This window comes from Bombus huntii, chromosome 11 (assembly GCF_024542735.1).
Source record: "Bombus huntii isolate Logan2020A chromosome 11, iyBomHunt1.1, whole genome shotgun sequence".
Taxonomy (NCBI): domain Eukaryota; kingdom Metazoa; phylum Arthropoda; class Insecta; order Hymenoptera; family Apidae; genus Bombus; species Bombus huntii.
Genome location: NC_066248.1, coordinates 1,329,506 through 1,356,781, shown reverse-complemented (window position 1 = coordinate 1,356,781; position 27,276 = coordinate 1,329,506). Strand labels below are relative to the sequence as shown.

Sequence of the window (27,276 nt, the reverse complement as noted above, 5' to 3'; positions counted from 1 at the left end):
ATTGGAAACAGGTTCGATAATAAAATAAATAAAATTGTACGAGATAAAAATCTCTGGATTATTCTATTCGATGCGAAATCTTAGGATTATAAAAGAAAAATCAATCTGCGATCCACATCTTGTCACTCGTTGTTCTCTACAATGTCGAATCGTTTACATTCGCAAAATATGAAAAACCATAAAGGAAAATCCATAAAGCGAAAGCGTATTATAAAAGCATGCGACCAGTATCGGTTTCAATCCGATTATCGAATCTATATCTCTATCATATAATCCAATGAATTTAAATGCACGTCTTTATATCTTTGGAAAATTTTATCAAAGAGAAATAACAAATCGATATATGTACTTCAAGACAGAAGATAAATAATCTTTAACGAACACTTTCACATCATTCATAAATATATTAAACCGATTTGCCAAATATTAGCACACGATCTTGTCCGTACAAAATAGACTATACCTGTGTGAATTATTTCAAGTGTCTTCGATATTTCCAATCTAGATATCAGTAAAACGACGCATTATCGACTAAGATTTATCGTCGGTTTTTCATGAATTTCAAAAAAAAAAAAAAAAAAGGAAATTTTAAACATGACGTAAAGGAACGAACGAAAGGCGGTAAGAATGTGAAAAAAAGCAAAAAAAAAAAAGGAAGCGAATGACGTTACTAGAGGGACTATTTACGGAAAAACAGATCTTCACGGACGATTACGCGGTAGAAGCATGGGAACTGGGCTACGGGACGTCCCGATTCGCCCATAAATCTACCTGCAATTTGCAATGCATGCCATGGACACCCGTGAGGCATTCCTCTGGAAACGCCGCGCCGGCATTCGTTGTCGCTCGTATTCGTCGTGTACGTAGGTGTGGCAGGGCGAGTATTGTCGCGCAAAACTGTTTCTGTCCACAATAGTCAGTGACAAAACCGCGAATCGGTGACCGTGATGAATCGCCGCTCTTCTATTATATGTTCGCAACAGCGCGTTCTGCGACTGGATAAAGCCGCCCAAGTTACCGCTGTTTATTTCCACGAATTATTCCAATCCTTAGGCCACAGTCTAATTTATCGATCGTTAAAAGTTTTTCCAATGTCCTGACTCGTGTTCTGTTCGTGTTTTTCTACAATAGCGGTATTTTTCAGCGAGAAAGTTCTCTTATCTCGTCCTTTTTCCGTTTTTCTATCTTTCGATCTCCCATGCTGCTTTTCCTTTTTCCCTCCTCTTCTTTCGATCGATGAAATGTTCCAGGTTTTCGACTACATAGGTATCAGGTGATCCCATAAGTTCGTGCCGACTTTTGCGTATACGTTTCATGTGTCGATTTATAAACATACGACGATAAGGGATCAATGCACTCGAGCTTAGCTGATCGAGAACAGGCTAGAGCAGATTTTCGTGGGTATGAGATCGTAATATAGCGAACACAGTGACTTCTAACGGTAAAAAATCACGAGTGAAATGCGCATCCATTTTCGACATCTCGTGTTATATGAATTTCGGAAAGGAAGTTCTGTAACAATTGCCACGAAAAACATACGCGCTGTTTACGGAGAAAATGCGCTTTCGTCTCGCACCTGTAGGAAGTGATTCCAACGTTTTAGAGCTGGGAATTTCTGTTTAGAAGACGAGGAACGCTCCGGGCGTGCTCCTCGGACAGACGAAGATAAAATTCGGGATCTTGTTGAAAAATCACGAAGTTTGACAGTTCGAGAGATGTCGAATGTTCTGAAAATACCTAAGACAACGATTCATAGGTGTTTAAAAAAAATAATATGTATAACCGCTCGAAAAACGGCACGAACTTATGGGATCACCTAATATTTATGAATCTACCGTACGTCAAAATTAAAATCTTTGCCTTGAAAATTTGGTTGGTGACGATTTAAAAGGCTATCGTAAAAGTTTCGGGTTTTAACAAAGGAACCGAGGAAATGAAAATTCGACCGACGTAATATCGTAATCGCGCGTTTTTAGCTTTTACTCGATCGCTTCTATATCGCAATTAGACGTAGGCTTTCCACTGGCAACAGGGGGGAAATAGTAGCTATGTAAGCATACTTTTGCATTCTATTCATGCACGCACGAAGCCCCGTGAGCTTTTCATTTCTTTTTTTCTCGAACAGAATTTCTCGAGCTTCCAGTCATTGTTGCGTTAATAATAATCCAAAGCGGATTACTCGACCACCCGTCGAACGATACCACTGTCGATTGATACGTCGGACGCGACGTTATAAAGACAATTAATCGAACGAACGCTGATAACGTTACGAGATGAGAATGAAAGAAACGTACTCGTTTTTTGCTTTCTAAAAAAAAAAAAAACAGACGAATCTATCGTTCGATTCTACTGGAATAACGACAATTTGTAATACGATGCGAGTAATCGACACGGATATCAATTGGTTTTTCACTCAACCCTTTTCCACGATTTTAAATCTAAGCAGATAGAAGCCTACAGGTGACCGCCGAGTCCAGACGAATTCACGATGCATCGATACAAAAGACAAGTACCTACTTACGTATATCGTATATCCTGCTGACAAGTCGAAAGTCAACGCATCGAGTAGAAATCTGTGAAAGAAGAAAAACATATCGTCCCCTAATAGCCCTCATTGACGAGAGCACAGGAGACAAAACCGGGGGTGGACTCTCCTGTTTTCATTTCAATTTCTACCCCTTGATGGCGGGGCCCTTCCTCGACGCCAGATGGCGAACGCTTCTGTTCTCTTCTCTCTTCCACCTCTGTCGTCTTCTTTCTCTTTCCTGTTGGTCTTTGAGCGCGTGTGGCGCACGGGGCTCGTGGGCTCGTCAAGCGATGGTAGGTGGAGAGATCGAAATGATTGAACATGTCAATGTTTGGCTTGGCTTACACCGGCGTGACTATAGCGTGGTTAACGAATCGGTTTACTTTCCTGCGGCTTAGCTCGCTTTTCCTCGCTCGATTCGTCTGAGAACGCGCTTACGATGCTCTTGCGCATTTTCCTGATTACCCGTAAATGTCATTTAGCTTTTAGTTCTGGGATAGTTTCAAGCTAGAGGTTAACGAAAACTAGCAAAAGTTTAGTTTCGATATAAATATTTCACGGAAATGAAATACGTAAACTCGAACTTACCGAACTATAAGATCCTATTGCTTACTTGCGTTTCAGACGAAAATACATCGAACGAAAAGTCGTACGATTCTCGTTGTTCGATGAATTATCTCGTATGTACGTAGAATACGTAATGTACAGGTTATCAAGCGTACGACAATAGCAAACGCGACAATATCGGCAGTGTCATCCGAGGAACTGGCGAAACAGAAAACAGCTGAGAAAAAACGAGGGAGATATTGGGATTTAAGAGGAAACTCGCCAAGCGGAATCGAACGTTCCTCGGAGCTTCTCCAATTCAATTATCAGCCTTGTGGCCACAGGGGCGTCGATAGGGCACGGGCACGTTCAAGTGTTTAAATTTAGACGAATGAAATAATAAGATCAAACGGTAAATATCCCCGATGAAAGGCAGCGCATGCAAACAAAACTTTTCAGACGAGGGTGTGCTTCTGAAAATACACATCGCGACTCTCCCGGGGCTCCCCCGGTGCTTCGTATCGATTGTCGACTCCGCGTACCAGCGCTTTTGGTAAACAAAATTACGCGACATGCAAATTAATATCGGCCTGATTAATTAAAACAAACAATCGAACATTTTTCGCGGTCGACAATTTTTTCGGCCGGTTGATCGGTATAAATCTCGTTTAGACGCGAGAAACGTACTATACGAGGACAAGATAAATTTATTTTTGATTTTTTAATCACCCATCTGACCAATGAAATCACATCCTGTCGAAAGTAAGGAAACGTTTGGATACTTGTGAGTGGTAATGGACGTGGAACGCAATATTTGCACGATGTTTCCATTTTACATAAAATACGAGAACGAACGAACGAGCGTGCAGAGGTATTTGAAGTTATATATACGTGATATCAACTATTCCGCTGTGTTGATACGCGTATAGCGACATATTTCGCATACGTGTTGCATAATTTTAAGAGACGCAGCACATGAGCATAACGTGTCCTTTTGTTTCGCGATTTTTTGGGAATATCAAATGCGTCGGATGTCGTTGTTTTCCATTTGCTTTTTAACGAAAAGTGATATTTTAGCGGAGACGAAATAACGTACCACTGGAAGGATGGAATATGTCATGAACGAACATTTTTATGTATTATATCGCTATAAATATTGGATGTTGTTTTGTTATTTTCAATATTATTATTAGATGCTGCTTAGAAAAATTACTTGGATCTTAATTGGCATACGTTACACCGGCAAATCTGAATTCTAAAAATATTTCAACGATCAACGATGAATACTTTTATTTGTTATACGCGCGTGTAGATATTACCGTTATTAAATTTTGTTAGATTTTTAACGTTTTATATTTTCCTTGGAAGCGATATAAACGAAGTAAGGAGAAAGTAAGGAAAACCTCAAGAGGAAAGCGAAACAGGTGAATCCGATACGATGGAAGAAGTAGGAATCGAAGGAACTTACAAAACTAGAGCTCGGAAGATACATCCAACGTCTACCATATCTTGACATCGATAATTCTTCCATAGATAATCTTGTATCAGTAATTTTATCAACTTCGTTCCTGGTACAAACGTTTTATTCTTCAGCATACATTTTCTAAGTCTGATAAACTGGAAAAAATAGCCTCTAAAATAAATAAAACTGTATCTTTATACCATAGGTATTTATTTCTTATTTTATCACATACAACGTCTCTATACTCTAAGAATTTTCTGATATCATTGATCCATTGTATTCCTTTACAACAAAGCATTTTAAAACGGAAAATGATGTTTCGAATAGATAAAGACGATAGATCGACTTATTCTTTTCCAATTCTTTTTTTTTCTTTTTTTTTTATAATTAGAAAGAAAGCCAAATAAACGTTCTTACATTATCAAAGTCGTTACAGCGATGTTAATGGAGGACAAGGTTTAAAACTACGTAACTCGATAACTCGTTCTAGAAAGAAATCAAAGAACGAAAGATCGCCTCGTTAAAAGTAAACGAAGGCAGCCGTGGAAAGAAAATCACGCGAAAAGATTTCGACCGTGCAGAAGCCGAGACGGAGTTGAAAGTCATCCCGTTAATTACAGGCATCGTCCTAACAAATCATCACGGGGCAACCGCAAACCCCATAATTGCAGGCCTTATGGTTTCACCCGTGGCACGAGCGCTTCCGCAGCTGACCATCGTGTACTACGAAGTCTATAACGGGAACGCAATATCCCGGAACACCCGTGGACTGTAGAAGCCATAATGTAGAGCAGCGCCCACCGTCCATGAACGGAGTGATTCACCGAAATACGCGACAGATGCACGATCTGGAAGATAGTGGATATAACATTTAACGTTCGGAAGTAGCCCGATAACTTCTGGAAGCCCACACAGGGGTTGCGCACGTTTTTATGTTAGGCTCTTGGCCTGCTTCTTCTTCTTTTTCTTCTTCTTCTTTTTCTTCTTCTTCCTTCGACGAGGTTCCAATATGAATAAATCGTTAGTCCAAGGGATTCTCTGCTTGTTTTCTGGACGTTCGTAAGTATCGGCACGCTTACGAGAACTCAAGTAATCCTGAGAAATCGTTGTAAAATCATAACGAAGAATTATTATCTCGTTCGAAGCATTAAACTGTAAACGGTCGGTATATTCGACACTAGGCGTAACATCGATCCGATCGATTCGATAGAACGAAACGAGTTCGGCGAAAGATTTCACGATCTGTGCGATTTTAACTGGATCGTTCGTTTCTATCGAAGTAAAGCTTCTGTTGATCAGCGACTGCGTTTCTCGGCATTATTCGCATTGGTTCTCAGCGCGAACAATGAGAGCCACCCCTCAAAAGGGCAATTACAGAAACAGAGAAGAATGGCGGCGCAGACGCGGAACAGGCGAGCGCGTTTAGATAGTCGCAGCTACGTCGATGCTAGAAAATCGGAGCAAAGAGGGTGTCTGGCGTACTTTGCAGAAAAACACGCTGCTACGCGCGGTGGATCGCGGTATCTCCAACCTGGAAATAAGGGAATCACACATAATCGGACGTGACAAGTGACGTTCTCGCCGGGTAGTAAGTCATCCCCTATGCTTTTCGTCGGAGCGTTACGACGCCAAGGGGAGAGGCACGCTCTTTCTCTCTCCCCTGTTGCTCGTATTCACGGTACACCCACGCACAATGACTGCCCCTAATAGGTACACGCAGCCCTTGATTAGAATCTAGGAGACGAGAGATGCCAGTGACTTTTGTACCTACCAGCCTACAAATGTGTGTTTGTTCGGTCGAGTTGACGTATCGGGGTTGGTATTTTCTGACAGAGACATCGACCGGTTGTTTGAAGAGAAACGATACCCGTGGTAGTAACGCAGAGAAGAAACCACGAATTTCTGGGAAAAGGAGATATTCTACTTCTTTCTACCATAATCGTATAATATTACGAATTACATAATTTACATTACATGGAATAGGTAGATAGATTCTCAGGAGAAACTTGAAATACACGTAATAGTACTGGATTAGTAGCAGTAAGAAAGAATAGTGAGTTCTGAGGGAAGAGAACCGTCGGAGAATCTCTTCACTGAATCGGACAATTTTTATTTTAAACAGACCACGTACTTCTCCTAGTTGGGTACCGAACTGCTCGCTTTCCGCGAATTTATTAATTTTGTGTCATCGTTTTTTAGGATTCTCGATTCTCAACGATATCTTCATACCGATTAGTATTATAATATTCGATTTTTCCGTTACGCTCGTTTCATTGATTAATATACGATTAAAACCTGAAAGCTGTATTCGAATTCAATTGATAATTAGCGTTACGATCTGTCGCAAACATTCACGATTTTCATTAGAGAAAGAAATATAGCGGTCTTGCGTGATTCGATTCACGTAGAACGTAGAAGATAAGAGGAAAACCTAAAAATTTCAACCTTCGTACTAGATATATCGTACATATTTCACTTCCCTGTGCAAATTACGCAGCACGTGCGAAATATGTATTCTTCCACGTAGAAACTCGTATAGTAGAAGCTCGTGTAGAATAAAAGTCACGCGATATTCGCGCGTCCCTGTTTATTTATAAAATGCGCTAAAGAGTCGCGTTACACGTAGATCGGCCATCGGTTGTCCGATAAGAGCATGTACGCGTGCCACTCACGTGTAATTATAATAATGAATCGTAATTCATGATTTATAGCGCATTTTTTAGTAGCCGCTGTAGCGACGTATATCACGTAGCATGATACGCTTATGGAAATTTACGTACGGTACAGCTTTATTAGAGAGATGACCTAAATGTAGCCTGTACGTGTTTAAGTATATCTTTATATCGGAGGTTTTTAGAAAATAGAAATGTTGGAACGTGCATTTATAAAATGGCAGTGTATCGTGTTTGAGAATTGTACGAAAAACTGGACATGAGAAAATAGGAAAAGTATCGATAAATTTATCCTCCCGAATTATTTTTCGAAATATTTTTTTATAGTACTATTTTATATTTTATAAATCGGACAATTAGTTGAAAAATTCCTGTTATTTGACAGGACTTTGTTAAAATCCCACTAGCGTTACGAACGCCAAACATTATGGGTCCATTAATAATTGTACTCCACGTTTTGGTAAGTTTAACGATACTCGTCGAAGCTAAAAGGGTCTGGCATTCGCTATTTGCTTAATTATGCAGGCTTCGAAACTATTTTCGTTGAACGGTGTTACCCTTAATCTTTATGAAATTTTATGGACCAATTTCAAGGCGATAATTAACGGTGAATATTCAACTAAAGTACGCTTACCTACCTGAATTACTTTCAATAAATCTTGAAAATTAATTATTTTCTTAAACGATATATTACCTTGTCGAATATAAACGATGCTTCGTTTTTTTACCATAAATTTACAGTTTCGGATTTTTGTTACGTTCGCAAATTCAAGGAAAAATCCTGGATGTTAACATCAGAGCTAGCAATTTACAGCGTATTGTAACACGATAAATATGTTACATTTACGCGTATATGATTTAATGAAAATAAATAGATACGCACAATATCTTTCCCTTGCCAAACATTTTTTTTAGTAACATTTAGCGAAAGATTAAGCGTTCGATTAAAGATATTCTTACATTAAGCGACAGAAAAAGTACTTACGTTTTTGCAAAACATCGTTAAGCCTATTGTTCGTTACAAATAGATAAGATGTACGACTCTCTTTCGAGATGTTTAGCAAAATCCTTCTAAAAATCTAAAAATATCAACTCGAATCATCTATTTACATACTATTCGTATCTTTCCTGAAAGCTACGATTTATTTGCAAATAATCCGCAAAGTACGTTTATTCTGTACTCTCTGATACTAACGATAGGCGTGCAAGTGCGACAAAGTAGACAAATTCTGATACTCTTCGCAGGAAGGTATTTAAAATCGTTGCAAGAACGAAAAGAAGAAAATATAACTTAACGACTGAAACGTGTGTAGCGTAGGAAGGAAAACGAAAAGTTGCGGACGCGCACGCACAGTTTGGATTATAAGCGGAACGAGGCTCGATATTAGGTCCTCATGGGACGTTATTAGCGTTGGCTATCATGCGTGGTGCAAATAGAGCGTGCTCGAAACACGAAAGCATTACGCTTGATTACTCAACCTGCCAAGCGATGAACTAGCATAATAGGCAGGCCCGTGCAGCCACATTCAGGACGTGGTTGCGCGAATCCAAGCTTGGAAAACTAGCCGACCAGATACCCGATCGAAGAACTAAATCCTTTCTTCGTTAGTCGCGGCTTCGTTTGTTACAGCTTCGCAAACATAAACGATTAATTAAATGTAAAACTTTGTCTTCCGTTCTGACACATTGTCCGATCTACCTGAAACACTTTGTGTAGCCGAAAGAATATTATCGATCGAAATCTCAGCAATGACAATTTGCTAAAATCAATTTGACGATAGTTCCACGAGTATAATCGATAACGATCTACCCTTGGAAAAAGCGACTATTTTCATAATCAATTTCGAATCTGTCCTGCGGCCACCGATAAGATCAAAAAATTGGCACGAGCTTCTTGATCGTGGGATTCCGTATCCCTGGGGGTTAAAGGGAATGATCTGGATTTCATCCGACTGCGGTATCCCTCGGGAAAACTTGGACGTTCCCTTAATTACTGCATTTTACCGTAGCCGGAATAATTAAGACCAACAGGGGCATCCGGCGAAACGATTATCGTTGGAAGCAGAAAAATTCTCTGATTAAAGTTTATGCATGAGACGCGAGCAAGGGTTTAATTCGATCTTGTTTTCATAGCTTTTCACTGGAACCGAGGAAAGCGAGAACGTTTGACCCTTTCTTCGTGAAACCATCGAGAATCGTAAAGAAGGTTGTTGCGGCGTAAAAAGTGGAACCCCTGGATGGTAAAATTGAAACCTACCGCGACGGAGGAATATTTCTTTGAAAATAATTTCACCGAATCTAATTTCGATGAAAGCATTAAGCGATCTTACCTGGTAATAATGTAAATAAAAAACCTTAGTAAACTTACGTCTAGAGATACGAATTGAAATTTTCGTGACGAAAGAACTGGCAATTTTTACCGCAAACGTGTCTATTATCTTCTCGATGAGGAAACAAATATCTAATATAGTAAAATTGAAAATTATTACAAGTTTACGAAAGCCAAATTGTTGAAAGTTGAACGTTCCTTTTTTAGCAATGAAATTAAATGTATTTACACGGTAGGGACGTCAAACATTTCTTCCTGCGTTTTCAAAAATCAACGTTTTATGGAAAAATGTTAAAGTTAAGCCTTTTTCTTCTATTATTTGTAATCGCGTCGATTTCTTGAATATTTTATTAGCTACACGAATGAGAACACAACGAAAAGTTACTTATATAGAATTTAGAGCATTGTCATTTTCCAATTGCTCTATTAATTTACGATCTTCTAAATAATCTTTTGGAGCGAATTTAAATTAATTTGAGGTAAGATTACTACCTTGTTACGCTTCAAAGATTCTCGAAAATATACGCAAACGTCGCGTTAAATCACAAACTGAACGATCGTTACTCTCTGCTCGGTCGTTCGAAATCGCTTCATTTAGCGAAGGTTAAACGAACAATGCGAAACGATCGTTCAAATCACCTGCTGTCGATCCGTGTCCGCAACCTGTTCGATAGATTTATCAAGCGTTATCGATCGAGAGACATCAATGGACGCAATTATCCTGTCACGTGCCGATTCAAGTGCGTGCATCCGAGGAGAGCCAGAGGGGACTTTGGAAAAAGGTAGAGATAAAGCAGGTCCTTTGGTCCTTTGAAGGATCCGACGTTGATAAATGTCACGCACGTGACACGAGTCATACCATTCGCTTGTCACGAACCTATGGACATTTATGTATTTTTGATGGAGACTTCAACGCGTGGACTGTGCTTCTTTTTCGTAAATCTGAATTTTATCATTATCCTAACAGATAATTGGGTTCGAGCATTTTTCGAATTCACGAAACTGTTAGAATTTAATCTTAAAGTCAAGATAAATAATCTGTGGAAGACACGATGTTTATGTTGAAATAATGTTAGGTGATATTTATTAAACGGAATTACAGAACCAAATGTATTTAAAATATAAGCGAGCGATATGGTATAATTAAGAAAGTGTGCGGATAAAAAAATGTATGGATTGTTGACAGTTGGACAGTTACTCTCAGACTGACTGTACTCAGTGACCCATGGTCCCTTAAAAGATTTTCAACCCTACTCTCTATACAGTAGCGAGTATGACCTGTGTAAGTGTCCTGTCCAAATGCCTGTGTAGGTGTCTGTATAAGACTATTCGCGTCTATGCGTGCAATATCGTTGTATTTCAACAGAAACACGTGGCTATGAAATGATTTTTAGTAAATAATTTAGGAATCGATCAAATTTGAAGCGACGACAATTTTTGCGAATCGTCGATTCAAAATTTAGTTGGAAGTAGCTTGTAGAATTTTCTTTCTACGATTATTTTGAGAAAATATATTGCGTATATGTAGATGTACAAATCATCCGCAAAGCGATGCAAGTAATTTAAAAATATCTTAATTGTACGATATTTGCAGTTTACAAATATGGTTAAGGATTAAATATTACGAACAACTCTTTTCATTGGGCCAAAATTTACGTGCCAATAAAAGAAGATTTTATCAAGTTGTGTGTAACTTCACGCGTGTCGCATACGTGACTTCGATTCGAATCAGTGGATAATGACGCAAACAAATCGAACGAATTGCTTCTATCCAATCATCGTGAAATATATACGTGTATACACTGGTTAAATAAAATTTGCAACGGTAATCTTCATTTCGACGCATGGCTTTGAATAAAAATAACGCAAAAGTCGATCGTATTTCAGATTTTAAAATGAAATTATACACTTAATTAGCTAATTTGTATAATACTCTCGCAGCGAATAATAGCCAGTATCGTATCATTTCGATCGTAACGCGATATTGAAGATAAATACGCTCGCAAGAAGCATCGGGTATGCGTGTGTATCGAATTGCAAATAAGTTTCATTAAACTTATCGACGACGATATAACACGCCGTCTTATTTTTAGTTTACGTGTTTTAAACAACTGAAATTACTTTCAGAGAATTACGTATGTACGTATGTACGACAAAAGTGTGAATAAAAGTGAAATTACAAAATAAACGCCACAGATAGCTATAGATCAACGCCGCTTTTCCTCTCGTTTCACGTGCGTTTCTTTCGGCTTAAGATTCGATCGCCAATCGAAGCCCATCGATGCCCATCGATCGTTGAATCGTTCCTCTTAAATTTAAACAACTGCTCGTTGCTTTGCGACAAATAACGAAAACGCAGCTAATGTCAACGCTCGTAAACCGAGAACGTATCCTCGGAATGCACAGCCAAGGCGATCCATCCGGTAGTACGTAGATGGGCCAAGTCCCGTGCCTCTCTGATTTCCCGGGGGATTTGCCGCCGTTTCGTTTCCAGAGTTCTACACCCTCGAACGGAGCGGAGCCTCTTCCCATACGTACTCTCTCTCCCATGGAAACCGTGAAACTCGCTGTTGCACAACCCTGATGATTACCGTGGCATGCGATTGCGCTACGCCGCGTAACTTTGTCGTAGAAAAATCTCGCTCCTGCTATTCCGTGCACTAACCTTGTGGAAAACTGGAAATCTTCTGGAAAATTACGATCCCAACTTGTAGGATTGCTGCGTTTCGTTCTACGTACTGATCAACGTCTGCTAAATTTTAGTTGTTAATTATCGATTAAATACTAGTATTATATCGTTTATCTTTTTAGCAATAATAATATTTATCGTAATTCCAACGCCCAGAGGGACATAGAATGGGTTTGGTTTGCAAACATCACGATCATACCACACTCTGTAAAGTTTTTTAATATCGTCGCGATAACAAATTCTTTATGGGGGGAATTATTTCCTCATCGATCGGTTATTTTAAATTATCGACGAACCTCTCTCTGTTTAGTTGCAGCCTTTCCAAACTTCCGTACAATTCCTCGATACGTTCTATCCACGATGTCCTGCCAAGCACTCTGTCTTTGCCATAGAATCCTTCAACGTTGGTTAACTTGCCCGATCTTCGAACGCGCCGTAGCTCCTGCTGCTTAAAGCTAAACGAAAATCCAGGTCGAGCGTAGCTTAGCGTATCGATCTTCGATAATTCGCACAGTTCGCACGGGCGATGTTTAATCCATTTACAAGAGTTGTTATCCTTCTGTCATCCGATAATCCACGTTCGATGGATCGACACACGTTCGGCCAGCGAACTCGAGACTGCCTAACTTTTTCTCACAGAGGGACCGGAATCCTGGAATCTTCTTTGGAAATTTTCCATCGACGTGGCCGCGCGATTTTCGAACCTCGGAACGCAATTTTATCGAAGATCCATCGTCGCTGCAGTTTTTCTATCCTCGCTGGAAATTGTCAGAACAGTCATGGAATGGAAAGTATGTGGGTGTATGAGAACGACTCTTAAGGATCGAACGCGTCAATCTGAACGCCGAAACCGTCTTTGTCTAAACCTATAAATCGTACAAAGTATACCATCAGAGTGGTTTCGCAGCGCGGAGTTGCATCGTGTCCACGATCGATGGAATTAAAAATTCTCATGGTATCCCGCTACGGAGCATCGATATTTTTTTCGATCTTCACCGTGAGAAGGCAAATCGCCAAAACTCCCTACGGTGCCCATGGGTGCCATCGTATAACGTGTCAAGTGTGCAATAAGAACAGCCATGAACAACGACCGTGAACACAATAGCAGGTCGTAACACTTGCACGCTGCCCCATAAGTGGATCCACGTATTCTCTCTGTCTCTTTCTCTCGTCTTCTATTCCCAAGCTAGTATATCTCCCTCTCTCCAACGATATTTCTCCGTGAGACTGTCGTTCGTTGTCGACTTCTAGCACGGTAAGCCCTACGGGCGCCTCCTGCAATATGCTAGCGAGTACATCGGATACTCTTGGGTTTGGTGTTTGCAGTGCCGTTCCCATAACTCCCCCGTGAATTCGCTCGGCTTGTTACATCTCCAGGGACACCCTGGTGATATAATGTGAGAATCGAGGACGGAGGCTTGGTCGAAACCAACGGAAACCGGCTCCGGTGTAGATTAGTCTTCGAAAGGACGCTTTAGAGATGGTCTGATAAAAGGAAGCCAGGATATTGGAAAACGGCCAACGTTGGAAATTTCTATTTACGATTAAACAGTGTACTCGATAACGAAGGCAACGAAGAAGTAGAAATTGTTACGTAGATCGTTCGCGTAGACAGCAGAGACGTAACTTTCTGTTAATCTTTCCCGATCTCTCGTAAGTTACGACTGCAGGAAGAATAGATGCGCATACATATTCGTATGTTCGTCTATTTTAAATTGCACGTTACTTAATTATCGCTGTGTTATTAAAGCTATAAAAGCTGTACATTTCAGGAGATAACAAAACTTTGATATCAGAAAGTGAATTAATTACACGATTATCTATGGAAATATAATAGTATGCAAGCATCTCTTGAATCTGATATAGTTAGTACAGCGAATGCAGTTGATCGGTGGTTGTACGATGGTGCAAATTAAAAATTGGAGTGTTTATATACCCTTTCTGAATGAACAGTACGAGCAGCTGAAACTTCAACTACTTTGATAGTTGTTTCCAAGCAGCTGCTTTCTAGCTAGTCATTGATGTTTCATCGGTTCCGAGCAAATTACAACTTCCGTGCAAGATCACCAATTTAAATAAACGTCAATGTACCTTCTATCGGTTTGGAAAACCGTCAAAGAAAACGTCTAGAAACATTTCGAAAGAAATATTCTGAACGTTATGTATTACTGTATAACGCGATAAGCAACGATTATGGTATCGTTCCAATGATCTTCTTGCGGTCGGCGGTACTTTTAAAAACAATACCAAACTAACACGATTCGAATCAACGATTGATCGACGACTAATCTTCTTATGGAATAGTCAAACTGAAATTACCTAGAAAAGAAACACAGCAATGGCATATTTTACTATTTTACTATTACTAAATATATTTATCATTTATATAAACAGCGCTGTTCGTATTAACGTCGCGAGTCTTTCTATCCATTGAATTGGGAGTTAAGAAATCCAAAAACAAGCGATTTGTCAAACAACGCGATAATTACGCGAGCCGAGTCAATCGCAAATGTCAGCTTTATCGTTAAATATTGGCGTTTAAAAGTGAATTTGCGTTACAAGCTGAATTTTTACTACGAAGCTAAACAAACGTCCGGATATTATTGAGCGATAGTATGACTATTTCGTTTCTAACGCGAATTTAAGCAATCGTGAATTGGCTGTATTTAATGAAACTTGGCACGTGTCGATAGACAGATGGCGAAGCCTTTCACTGTTCTCCCTTTCCTTACAATTAGTATCCTTCGTGCTTCCCGTCAGAAGTATTATAGTTGAACGACGCGACGCCACGCAACGTTCCGAATGATTCCACGAGTCAATGAATTGCGCAAGTATCTTGTTACTTCGTTCGACACCGTTGGCTTCCAGGATCTCGTACTACTGTACATAGCGTATCGGTTACACTTCCCTTAACCCTTTCACCGCGAAAAGTCAATGGTTCGTTATCGAGTTCTAACGTGTTTAAGGGAGAAGACGCGTTAAAGAGTGGAAATATTATACGAAAGTCGTACAACAATCGAATACCGATACTTTTTGGACAAGAAGATATTTTTCTATTTTTATATAACCCGATAAATATTTCCTCGTTATGGTTATACCAAATAACAGGAACGATGGGAATAATAGGAACGATATTAATTATACGACACCGCTTATCGGCAACTATCGATCTTGATAATTGATATAATAATAACTACAATATACAAACAACTAAGCAATCGTTTTAATGGAAAATGATGAATGGCAATTTCGTTGATTGATACCTGTGTGTCAATAGCAAGGAGCAAAATGATTATACAGTCGTAAAAATGGTTGAAATTTCCGCGAATAATTCGGAATATCGAAATAAAAACTACTTGCGACGATGTAAACAGTCCGTTCGCGTTATTAGATTCAAAGGCGCAATCTTTCGAAAAGTAATAAAGTTAGAAAATTTTGTAACTACGTATATAACTATATATATACGCATATTGGATCGAACGAAACAATTTAACACGCGTCGAAGAATTTAAAGATAGCTATTTAAAGATAGCATTTAATACCGACGACCATGAAGTCTCTTAAAAAAAAAAAAAATCTGAGAAAAAGTCCAACTCTTACACGTGACGCCTGAAGTAGCGTAACTTTGTACTGAGAAGTTCTTCCTACAGCAATAAATAAAGCAAACATTTAGGTGATCCCATTCAGCTAAGCCACCCTGTACGTATATTGTTATATAGTAAATAAACAAAATAAAAATCTAAAGAACAAAGGTGTAATATTTTTCGTTGTCCAACGGATCACGTACCTGAAAAACGTATCACGAGTCTATAAATTTACATATAAATTCTTACGATTAAGGTGTCAATTACAAATAAGCTGACAATATATAAATCAATGTTTAAGTAAGATTATTTCTGAAAAGAGATTCCGCTACTAAAAATGGTTTTAATGCTAAACTTACTTATAAAAAGCCGAAAACGTGACCTATCGTATTTCCCGCGAATGATTTTTAAATACAAAAACGGTCAACAACTCAAATTACCGGTTTGTTGTTCTTTCGATGATCGCGTCAGCGTGGCGAAAGAATTTGATCGAAAACGCGTTCCACAGGGGTGCTTTCGATGCAACCACCCCCCTAATACGCGACGTCAAAGGAACAGCCCAGAATAGGTTTTCATTAGAAGCCCTCCTATTAAAAATCGTAACGCGAGCGAGTAAAAGAAAATATAGAGCAACGGCAGCTGTGCTCGCTGAAGCAAACGAAAAAAATATTAATAACGTGGTCTCTGCGTCGTCCACCTAGCGGCCCTTTGATTTCCGGCGATTCGACCTTTCCCGGAAATAATATCTGTGTTTAAAAACCCGTAACGTTGCGCTTTGTATGAAAATCACGGTACCGGATTGTTCGTCGATCTCGGGAAGAAAAATGGAAGCAGCCTGACGTCAAAGACATCTGTATTTCCTTTCCGGTTCCGTTATTGCGTGACTATATTTAATTACAAAACTGTAGATGATGTAACAAAAATTCTACTTCAAATTGCACGATATTTTCTTACTAACGTTAGACGTTGCGAATTGCCTAACGAGGCGGGATACCCAGTGAGAAATTATTTATTTATTAATTGTTTCTCCAAGTAATAAAACCGTTTACCGCGTTTATTGCAATATCTCGATCAGCGCGGTTTATCGGTATCGCAAAAGTGGAAACAATCGTGGAGAATCAATTTAGAGCTCGTCTTTTCTAAACAAGCGTGTAACGAGAAGCCAGTTTTACCCAGTCGACCGATAGTAGATTAAAATCGTCTTCCCTCCTCGGCCAGAGACGTATATAGTCCCCTTAACACCCCTATCCCGGTAGTTTTGCTTTAGTTCGCTTGACCCTACTTGTCCCATCAAGGTCTGCCGGCACACGTCCCTCCCTACGAGACGCTTCTGTGTCTCTCTTCTATTTCTCGTCGAATTTTTATTCCCCGTCCCTGTTTATCGTCTTTTGTTCCTTTGTTCCGCATTCCCGTTTGCTTTCGCGGCTGTAAACTTTCTCGCGTTTAGCTTCGTCGTTGCTCGTCGCTGCGTACCTTTTGCGTTACCCGTTTTGTCTCTGAATTTCTTCCAGTATCCACACCATCCTCCGCGCGTTCGTCCTTTCTCCTTTAAACTCGTCTTCTACTCGTTAAAAACACATCGCGATTTCGCATCGTCGTACGTAAATCGCGAAATTACGTCGCGTTGTATTTTCCACAATTTTTCCTATACGAGTATACGCTACGTTTTGCGTCATTTTTAATCGAATTTGCTTTTTCTAAGGAAACTGTTCCAAGACCTTTTACGTTAATTGTTTGCGCACTGCATAAAGCGAGATATGGCAACTGGCAAAGTACCTGCGACGATAGGTACACGTGACCGCGCATCTTTCTCGGTTCTGCGGATCACAGGGAGTGGACAGAGATCCAGTCGTCGATCTAGAAACGAGGTGACGCGTATGCACGAGAGCTTTCCGTGTCGGTTGGAAAGAGGCAACCCTTATTCGGTCCCCTCGCGCGTGCGGTTAATACGGAAGAATGCGAAAGCGACCCGACTGTGACAGGGAGCGGTGCGAAGAGTCCACGCAATTTCCTTAATGTACTCGCTAAATGTTCTAACCCCCCTGATACATGTACCAGCCGGCGCGGAGCGGCGTTACGTGGCTACATACTGTATCCTATATGACGTGTGTGCGTGTAACGCGAACACCCTTCGAGACAAGGGTGTGCGGTCACACGTGGAACGCTCGAAGCAAGTAGGCTAAGAGGGCACGAGTGGGTGACGTGATAGAAACGATTATCGATTACGGAGAATACGCGACAGCTATCGCGAGGATTACGACCTTGGTCATCCGTTTCCAATACGTTTCCAGCGAAGATATCCTGCTTTGGCGAGAAATTTTAACGCGAATGTTGCGTTGATGCGCGAGTGTAGCAGGTACGACAGAGGAAATACAGCGAACTGTAGATGATATTGAGGTATAGCATTGGACTGCGTAAATGGAAGAGCGAGGAAAAGCGACGGTACAAGCGTTATCTTTTAAACCTTAGCGTCAAGTTTAAGTTTGCCACGTGTATAAATATGAAAATGGATCGTTGATGCATCGATCTGGCGTATCTTGTACGTGTCTAGATAGTTGATATAATTGCTTCGACGTTATTGAAAATACAAAACGTACGTACTCGAAAGATTCCTTTGTAATTCTGCTTATTTCCCTCAAAACTGTAAGTATATTTTTAGAAACAAATATAACAAACGTATATATTATTATTTGGTAAGCAACGACAAACGACAAAATATAAATATCATAAACTGTAAAGTAACGAGTAACAGCGAAATGAATTAACTTGATCGAATACACATATGAGAAAACATTTACGAATTTGCTACATTTTCTTCGCACGTTTATTTATACGCGTAAATAATTTTTACGCGTTCACCTCGATATTCCTTTACGTTTATCGTCAAAGCGACGAACATTAATCACGTGCAGTTACATTTTGATCGGTGACTGTTCCGTCATGGGTCATTCTCGACCGAGGCAGATTCTAGGATAGAAAGAATACTCGGATAAAATGGTTAATGGGGTAGCTAATGTCCCCATATGCCTAAGCCAACGCGTAGATATGCAGGACACGCAATGGGCGGTGCGCATAAATAATTTAAGCATAGGACCATCATCCATCCTCGTGGAGAAGCCCATTTGGCACACTTACTTGCGTGGCGCCTGTTTCACCCATGCGTAGCTATCTACATTCTGCGTTCGTGCGATAATTTAACGAACGATCTTCTTTGATCGCTGTGTAATCCGTCGTTTCTAACGATAAGCCACGTTCGCTGAAATTGGAAGATCGTCAACCTTGTTTACGCGAGACTTTACGCGTATATCGGATTATAATTCAAATACAGATAAACGGAATCAAATATTAAAGAAACAAATACATCGTAGGTTCAAAATCGAACCTGTATCGTATGGAAAATTTATAACTTTAGGCTGCAGAATAAATTTTATAACGTAATTTGCAACTTAACCCCTTGACCTACAACTACGGGCATAGCCCGTGCTAGATGATCGGACCAAACGTAAATATTACGGGCACAGCCCGTAGTACGATGATCGGGCCAAATATAATGTACAGGGTGGTTGGTAACTGGTGGTACAAGCGAAAAAAAAAGTCGAAAATATAGAATACAAATTTCTTTTTATTTTTTTTTTAATTTTTCCATCGAGAAAACGATCTACAGTGAGATCCGTTATAACGAGACGCGGTAAAGTGCACGCGTACCGAGCGAAAATTCAAAGTCGATTTTCTCGAAAACAAAGCCCCGAACGAAAAATTTTTATTCTATATTTTCGATTTCCTTTTTCGCGTAGAATCACCCCCTTTCCGCTTGTACCACCAGTTACCAATTACTCTGTATAATATAATACATAATAGCTTGTTTACGTTTTCGGCCCAAAATTCTTACACGTAAATCGTTAATAAGTTAAGGGGTTAACTTTAAACGAGTGCACCGATACGATTTTATTACCAACGAGCGACAGACTGGATGTTTGTTCGCCATTGAAGTTCACGCTTGCTTTTTAATTACATCGATTTTGTATCATTTCTTTCCAATAATTCGTCAAAGTCTAACAACGAGATCGTTCGTACGAAAAATCGCCATATATGTAATACTTGCGTGGAGACCGAATCAATATCATTTGTCAATCTCGTAATCACCGATAAAGCCTGTTAAAGTGACTCGCGTTTTTCTCCAGAGGTTCACCCCGTAAAGAAGGGAAGAAGAGGACCGTGGGCTTTTTATCGAGGGTTCTCCGAGGCACGATGAACCATTCGCATATTAGCCGGCCCCGCGGACACATTGTGCACATTTTATACGTGTTTGCACAATTCCCGATGATTTTTCGTCATGCGGACCAACTGTTTGCCAGGCCAGCATCGGCCAGAAGGGTAGGAAACGAATTCGACGGCTCGGTTGCCGTTTTATCGGTCGGAAGATATTGGATTTATTAATGTCGTTGGTTAGGCACGTTGGATTTATTTTATTGCCAGCCACGATCGCTCCCTCTCTCTGTCGATACTTATCTCAACGATGCTTGATCTGCGCCACGATTTTTCCCTATTCTCCTTTTCTATCCTGTACGAACATACAAGTGTATAGGTATGTTTGTTTACAAATTGCACGGCACAACACGTGGAATGGAAATTCGTAGAACATCTCCCGTAAGAGTTAGTTTCGACCGATTCTCGCCACTTTGCTTAATCGCGTTCTCCTCCTTGAAACAGTAAATTATCGCTTTTGCGTACGTATATCGGTTTCGTCCAAAAAAGAACTTACAACGAAGGGAAATAGAATTAAGAAATCCTGAACTTGCTTAGTTAAATTACGCGCGTACATGGAACGAACAAACATCCAGATAATTCAGATTATTTACAGAAAATTATAATTGTTAATTGAAAGCAATATTTCATCTAATAAGCGTCGCTAAAGCTGTAAAATCATGCTGGAGAAATATAGCAACGGGAACAATTACGGTAATTACATAGCTTAATTACGAAATTAACCGAGTAGGGTGGGGTTGAAACGAGCCACGTCATTCCCTCAAAGTATAGCACACGATTGTTTATACCAACTGCATTTGTCGTTGGTTATTAAATAACACCTTGAGAAATAATCAAATAATAAATCAAATAATATAGGCCATTCAGCCAGTGAACTCTACCCGATAACACAGAAAACGTCGCTTCTTTTATTTAGACGTTCCATCTGACGTCCACTTGGCATCTTGGCACGGTCCGGACAAATCGTAATAAATATAAATAAATTGTCGGATTAACGTTTGAAAACGTAGCGAAAAATCAGGTTCGCGTTTAAGAGGCTAAAGCTGCAAATAATCCAACAATCGGAACGAATAAAACAAAGCAATCCTTTTGCACGCGAATTTTCCACCGTGCTCTCTGCACACGCTGTATTACCCCTGCGATTACTAAGCACCCTGTGTCCCGGTTCGATCCGCGGCAAAGTCATAAGTCCGTGGTGCACGCGGTATGGTCGTCGATCTCCGGGGATCGCGTTACTTTTGATTATCCCTCTGGCTGGGAGAAAGGGAAAACGGACTTGAAAGGTTCAGAGAGAACGAGCACGGACCGGTGCACGCAAATGCGCGGGCGTATGTCGTTTAAGCCCATTTAACCGTACAAACGTTTGAGAGATCTCGGCCGGTGCCGAGGAGACAATGAGAGGGAGCTGTCGTCGGCCTTTGTGAGCGGCTTTTCATAGGAGGGGCCAGGGTTGTGCACGAGGATTGCACGGAGCCGAATTCGAAATGACGAGGTAGCTGGAGGGGTTGGTCGGTGAGTCGAGGTCGCGGGTAGAAGCGACGAAGAAGGGGTTGTGTCGGCGAAACGGTGGTTACACCGCCGCGACGGCACACCCACGCAGGCGCCCCTTCACCCAACCCTCTCTTTCTCTCCCCCTTTCGCTTCCCTCGCGTTCTCTTCGTCCTTCCTTTTCCATCTCTTTCATCCTCGTCTCGTCCCTCCGCTTGTTTACCGCCGCGTCGACACGGTACCGATAACTACGCGCTACATCCTTGCTCTTCTCTCTCCGTTTCCGCATAAGCCTTTTCCATCCTCTTTCGACCGGCTGATTCTCTTTTGTCCCCGCTTTTTCCAGTCGTCTGCTACTCCGGTATACTCGTATTCTCTTTTCGTATCCGCGCTCTCTCGTCTCAGCCCGATTTTTCCCGTTCTTCTCTGTCCCAGCCGACGCTTCTGCACGTCCGTGACACAATGGCACATCTGGTGTTAACTTCTGCTTTTTGGTCGCGGCGCTTGTCGAGAGAAATCGTCTCGCTTGTCCTCGTCCCGCCCGGATCGCGAACATCTCCGCCGATCCTACGCTCGGTTTTTTCCTTTCCAAACGAAACTCTTCCTCCTCTTTCCTTCTTGCAGTCGCGTGCAATCGCGACCACCGTTTGTTTCGTTCGTTCTGCTCGCTGTAGTTGCGTGAATACGACGGCTAATTTTTCCGCCACACCACGCCAAAAGTGGTTCAACCAAGAACCACGCGGTTTGTCATTATCTTTTCTCGGTGTTTGCGACTTAACCCGTTCCCGAACCAGGCTTTCAGCCTTTCTCGGGTGCCGAGACGAATAGCGCGACTTCGAAATGGCTGGATTTCGAAATAGAGTCTGTCAGCTTTTATTTAATCGTTCCTTTTCCACGGTGATAGCGGCCAGCGATACCAGTCTTTTTTACCAGACTTTTTCCTACGCGCAAACCTCTATGGGAGATCTAACGTCCGTACGTTTCGAAGCTAATACGCGATAACGAAACTAAGCTCTGTAATTCTCAGATCTTACGGGGCTACTTGCTTTTAGATACTCGGCAAGCTCTTTATTTTTATTAGATTGTCCGAAAAGCGTCTTTCTTTTACAAACCCGTCTTTTACGACGACGCGTCTTTGTACAAACACGAAACCTAATCCGTCGAACGTTGCGACCTTTATTTTGATAGAACAAAATGGATCATACGTAGTTCGATAAAATAATATAAAACGGAAAACGTGCATCCGTTATTTGCTTATAAAACGAAAGAAACTCCTCGCACGACCTGATAGATCTACCGCTTGATCTCTTAAATGGACGTCGGATTAAGAAGAGCCTCGCAAACTGACGGAAAGGCTCGCGATGTTAATACAAACAGCGATATTTAAACGATAAATACATACCTACACAGTTATAGTATCTACGGTATGCAATTATCGCCACGTTTCTTAATTATTTAGCAGCATTTTTATTCAATTTATCGCGTACATTTATATGTCGGAGTCAGGTTGGCATTTTGGGACGTTCGATGAACCTTTACTTACTTTACCGTCGCGGATGTAGCTAATATTTATCGGTACAAATGGGGGCACTGCGAGAGGCTATGAGTAATGGCGATAGGATGGTCGAGACGATGGTGACAACGAATTCAGGTTCGATGACGAATCCACGGTCCACGGGATGACCGGTATCAACGTAATACACGATTCGGGTAATTTTCTCGATAACTCAATGAGCAATTCGTCCAACGACTAACTAACAAACTAACTCACCCGTGATCCAAAAGAAACTGCCCTTATATACTCCTGTCCCCGCTTCTCGGGTCAATCTTTGTTTTTAAGGAGAGCCATATAATCATTTCGTACCTCTGTCAGGTACACGTCTCTCCCTTGACCGTGGCTACGTCTAGTGACCCGCTATGTCACTTCGAGCCCGAACCCATCGTCATAAAGTCAGATTGAAACATTAAAACTATTTTTTATTTTTATTACTTAAGTGCAGCTATAGTAAAAATCTGGACTAGGGTATTGGGGTTTTTCCCAACATTCCGGGCGGGAAATCCCGATGTTCTTTCATCTCCGACATATAATTATATTCTGACGATTACGTACCAAGCTTTGCTTCTAATTACTAATTCGTTATCGATTTAATACAATTTGGTGAAATTCACGTATCGTTACACCTGCTGCGAGTCGATCGAATCGTCGGAATATTTACGAATGGCAGGGTGAACGAGAATATTCTTTACGCTAATGTTTCGTGTATACGTTTTTAACGCCTAATTGGTATTCATACGCGATTCGGCGAGCGTTAAGGATCAATTGGACGAGGCGCGCGACCTCCGGTGCTATCGTTGAAGCGAGAAGCTCGTCCGCTGAAAAACCATATGCGTAAATGGGGCAAGGGAAGCGAACCGGCCGATATAAATTCAAACGTATTTGCGCGGTAAGGGTGGCGTAATTTATTACCCGTCGATGTAATGGAAACGCCCATAGAGAAGATCTGCTCCGCGCAAATTCGATTATATGCAGTTGTATCTCGCTTGCGATTCCTCTAGCCACGCGGGGAATACAGTTAAATTAAAAAACGCAGGAACCGCGCGAACCTGCATATTTCATCGACGTCGTCTTTTTGCCAGTTGAACCCGCGTCCATGGAATATTCTGTCGGCGGGGTTCCTCCGAAGAAATACGGCACACCATTAAACGTCATCGTTTCTCCTTCTGCTCTAGCTACTAGAGCAGCAGCAGAGCTACTGCCTGCAACGAACGCGATTCACGATTTTTAGATTTTTATCTACTTCGAATAGGTGTCCGAACAGGCGATATTTCTCGCCTCGTTGTTGCATTAAAAACGAAGCGCTCTATAACGAGATGAAATTGCAGGTGGTAGTTCGGTTCAGCTGTTGATTAATATTAGGACACCTGCTCTTAGTTGCATTCGATCGACCCTAGCAAATTTTAATCTGTTTGGCATTTTACGTTGTTCAATTTGTACTTGATCTAAGAGAACGACAAATTATATGTTTTAAGACGATCTGAAATTCAAGAATGTAAAACCTTCGATTATGTCGAATACCGTGTCACTTATAAGTAGAACGCGATTCAAAACGGAAGAACTCGATACAAACCATGTGAAAATCTTCGGCAACTTTCAATTCCATTTTCCCCGGGAACCAACAAAAAAGGTTGTATCTCCGAAACCAATCGCAGTGCCCCGGCATCCTCGAAACATCCTATGATATATCTTCGAAATATCCGAATGCACTGGCGTTGGTGCCTCCGTTGGCCCAGAAAAATAAAAATAAAAAAGAAAGAAGGGCAGAGAAAGAGGAAGAAAAGGTAACGCGGCAGCGTGCAGGCTAAAGCGAGAGAAAACAGTCATCGTCCCTTCGGGGGATGAAGATACCGGCAGCGCCGATAATCATTCGAATCCGACCCTCGTCTGCCGACCTTTCGCTAGTTTCTGCCAGCGACTCCGACCGATATTTACGAGATCTCTGCTCGCGAAGTAAGCGAAATGAAAAAGAGGAATATGGTCGTTCGTCGGGTCAAGCGTACACCGCTGCCGCGGGGGTGCGTTCGCAGACTGCTCGCAACCCCCTTTTCTCCCGTCCCACCTCTCGCCGGTCGTTAGTCTTGTCACGAGCCAACACGGGAGAAGACTCGCGGACGAACGAAATCTCTCCACCCTTGGATAGGCCGCGATAAACCCTCGTGTTGATGCTTTTTACGGTGACGGACGACTCCTGGAGGCGTGTCGACATGTGCAACGGTACCGACGAAGGGTGGGTTCGCGTGATCGAAGCCCGAGGAGGACGCCCACGGAAATCACGGGGTCGCGCAATCGCAGAGACACCCCCTTATAGCGGATCTTGGCGATGGAAACGCGCGGCCCGTGTCGGATGTATCGCCGCAGAATCGTATCGCTGTCGCGGTTCGTTCCAAAAGATTCCAAAAGTGACTGCGCTTTCCGACGAATTCGACAGGGGGTCTCGAGAGTTTCGATGATTTCTTGGGAGAGACGATCGAGTTTCGCATAGTTTTAAGGAGAAAAAATTATACGTTGACGGTAGCCCGCGAGCTTGGGATGGCTTCCTACCATCGCTGACTCGAGACAGTTGCAAAAGTGTGCCACGTAGACTTCGACGAGCAACGGTATTGGCTATGAAAACAGGATTGTAGGAAAAATCATCGACGCGTTTACGATCGATCGTAATCGGATTCCGCCTATCCGAGCGACCAAAGATGCAAAATTTTCCACCTGACATGGATGGGGCCCGGAGGCAACAGATGGTTCGATACTTTGCATGCACGGCGACCGTCATGCTCGTAAAATCATTTATGCGAACGCGACACCTTCTCTGGTCCAGAAACGAATAAAAATGTTCGATGCGCGAACGATTTGCCAACCACATGGTACGACTCGCCTTTTCAGCGGTAAATAACGCTTGTTAGTTACGCGCCATTGCATTTTCTGGCTGGTTTTCGTTACCTATCGCAAAGAGTATCGAGTATTTTATTTTATAACGACGAATGCCTTTTTCGCTCTCTTCCTGCGTCATAATTTTCCTAATAAAATCCTTCCTATAGTTTGGCGGAATAACAATATCCGCACGAGCCGAGCGTCTTTGTCGTTCGAGGGTTAAAACGCGTAGAGTAAAAAATGTCGCTACTTCGCTCGCTCGTCAAAAACTTTTATACGCTTGCAGAAACGCATCGATCAATTGCTTTCGACGACAGACTTGCCAGCCAATCTGTAGCCTCGTGCTTTCACCGAAATATTTTACCCCGTTGCCGACTGATTTTGTCGGTCGGCGCCGAGATTCCATGCTAGGTACGATTATCCTGTAAGTATCCGTAACTCTATTATTATCACGGTGCGAGCGATAAAAGAGCAGGATCTTTATCGCGTTCTAACAACGCTAGCCTTGAAAAACCCTACGAGACGAAAATTCGATATTCTAAGCTTCTTGCGCTGCCGATCGCGACATCGGTAACGTCGTTAACGAGCGCCAAGATGCCACGATAAGATTCGAGCGGCACCGGGGAACGTCGTAACGCACGGGGCACAGGAATTTCCATACGAAAAGGCGACGGGAGCCAGTCTAGGTACAAGGGCGAACAGAAAGATATCAGCCATCTGACGCTACCGTGAAAGACAAAGACTCTTATCGAGAGTGTACCGTTTCATGGTGGTAGACGCCGTCTATACGTCTACTTATACACGTTCACGCCAGCCTGTACCCTCGTCGAGTTATTCGTTTCGGTGTAGATAGGCGCGCGCGACCACGAGCCAGCCAGCCAGCCAGCCAGCAACGAGAAAAAGAGTACGTATAGGTACACGACTGATCTCGACTAAGATTATAAAATGGCGACCCTCACCCCCCGGCTCGGCTGTTCTTAATTTCGCTCCAATCCTTTTGTCCCCTCCTACTCAGCCTGCTTTCTCCGCCGTTCCCTTCTCATCTCCTCCGCGCCCGTCTTCTTCTCCTTTTTTTCTCTGCTTCTTTTCGCTCGCTCGCTCGCCTACTCCACCTACTTCCTCCTTCGCCTTTCGCAAACGGCACAACTCCCGAGACGATGCCAAAGGAAGTCGCCGAACAGAGGACAACGAATTCTTTTACGCGACGATTCCAACGAATAGAAACCGTGGCCATCGTTGCGTTGTAACCGTGGAAATGGATTCGCGGATACGACGCCGGATGATCGTCGC

General features: G+C 41.8%; 1 protein-coding gene across 1 annotated transcript in view; it reads left to right on the top strand.

Moving 5' to 3' along the window:
• LOC126871059 (LIM/homeobox protein Lhx3-like) overlaps nt 1-27,276 on the top strand; it is a 62,084-nt gene that overhangs the window by 19,804 nt on the left and 15,004 nt on the right. The gene's annotated exons all lie outside the window — the stretch shown is intronic.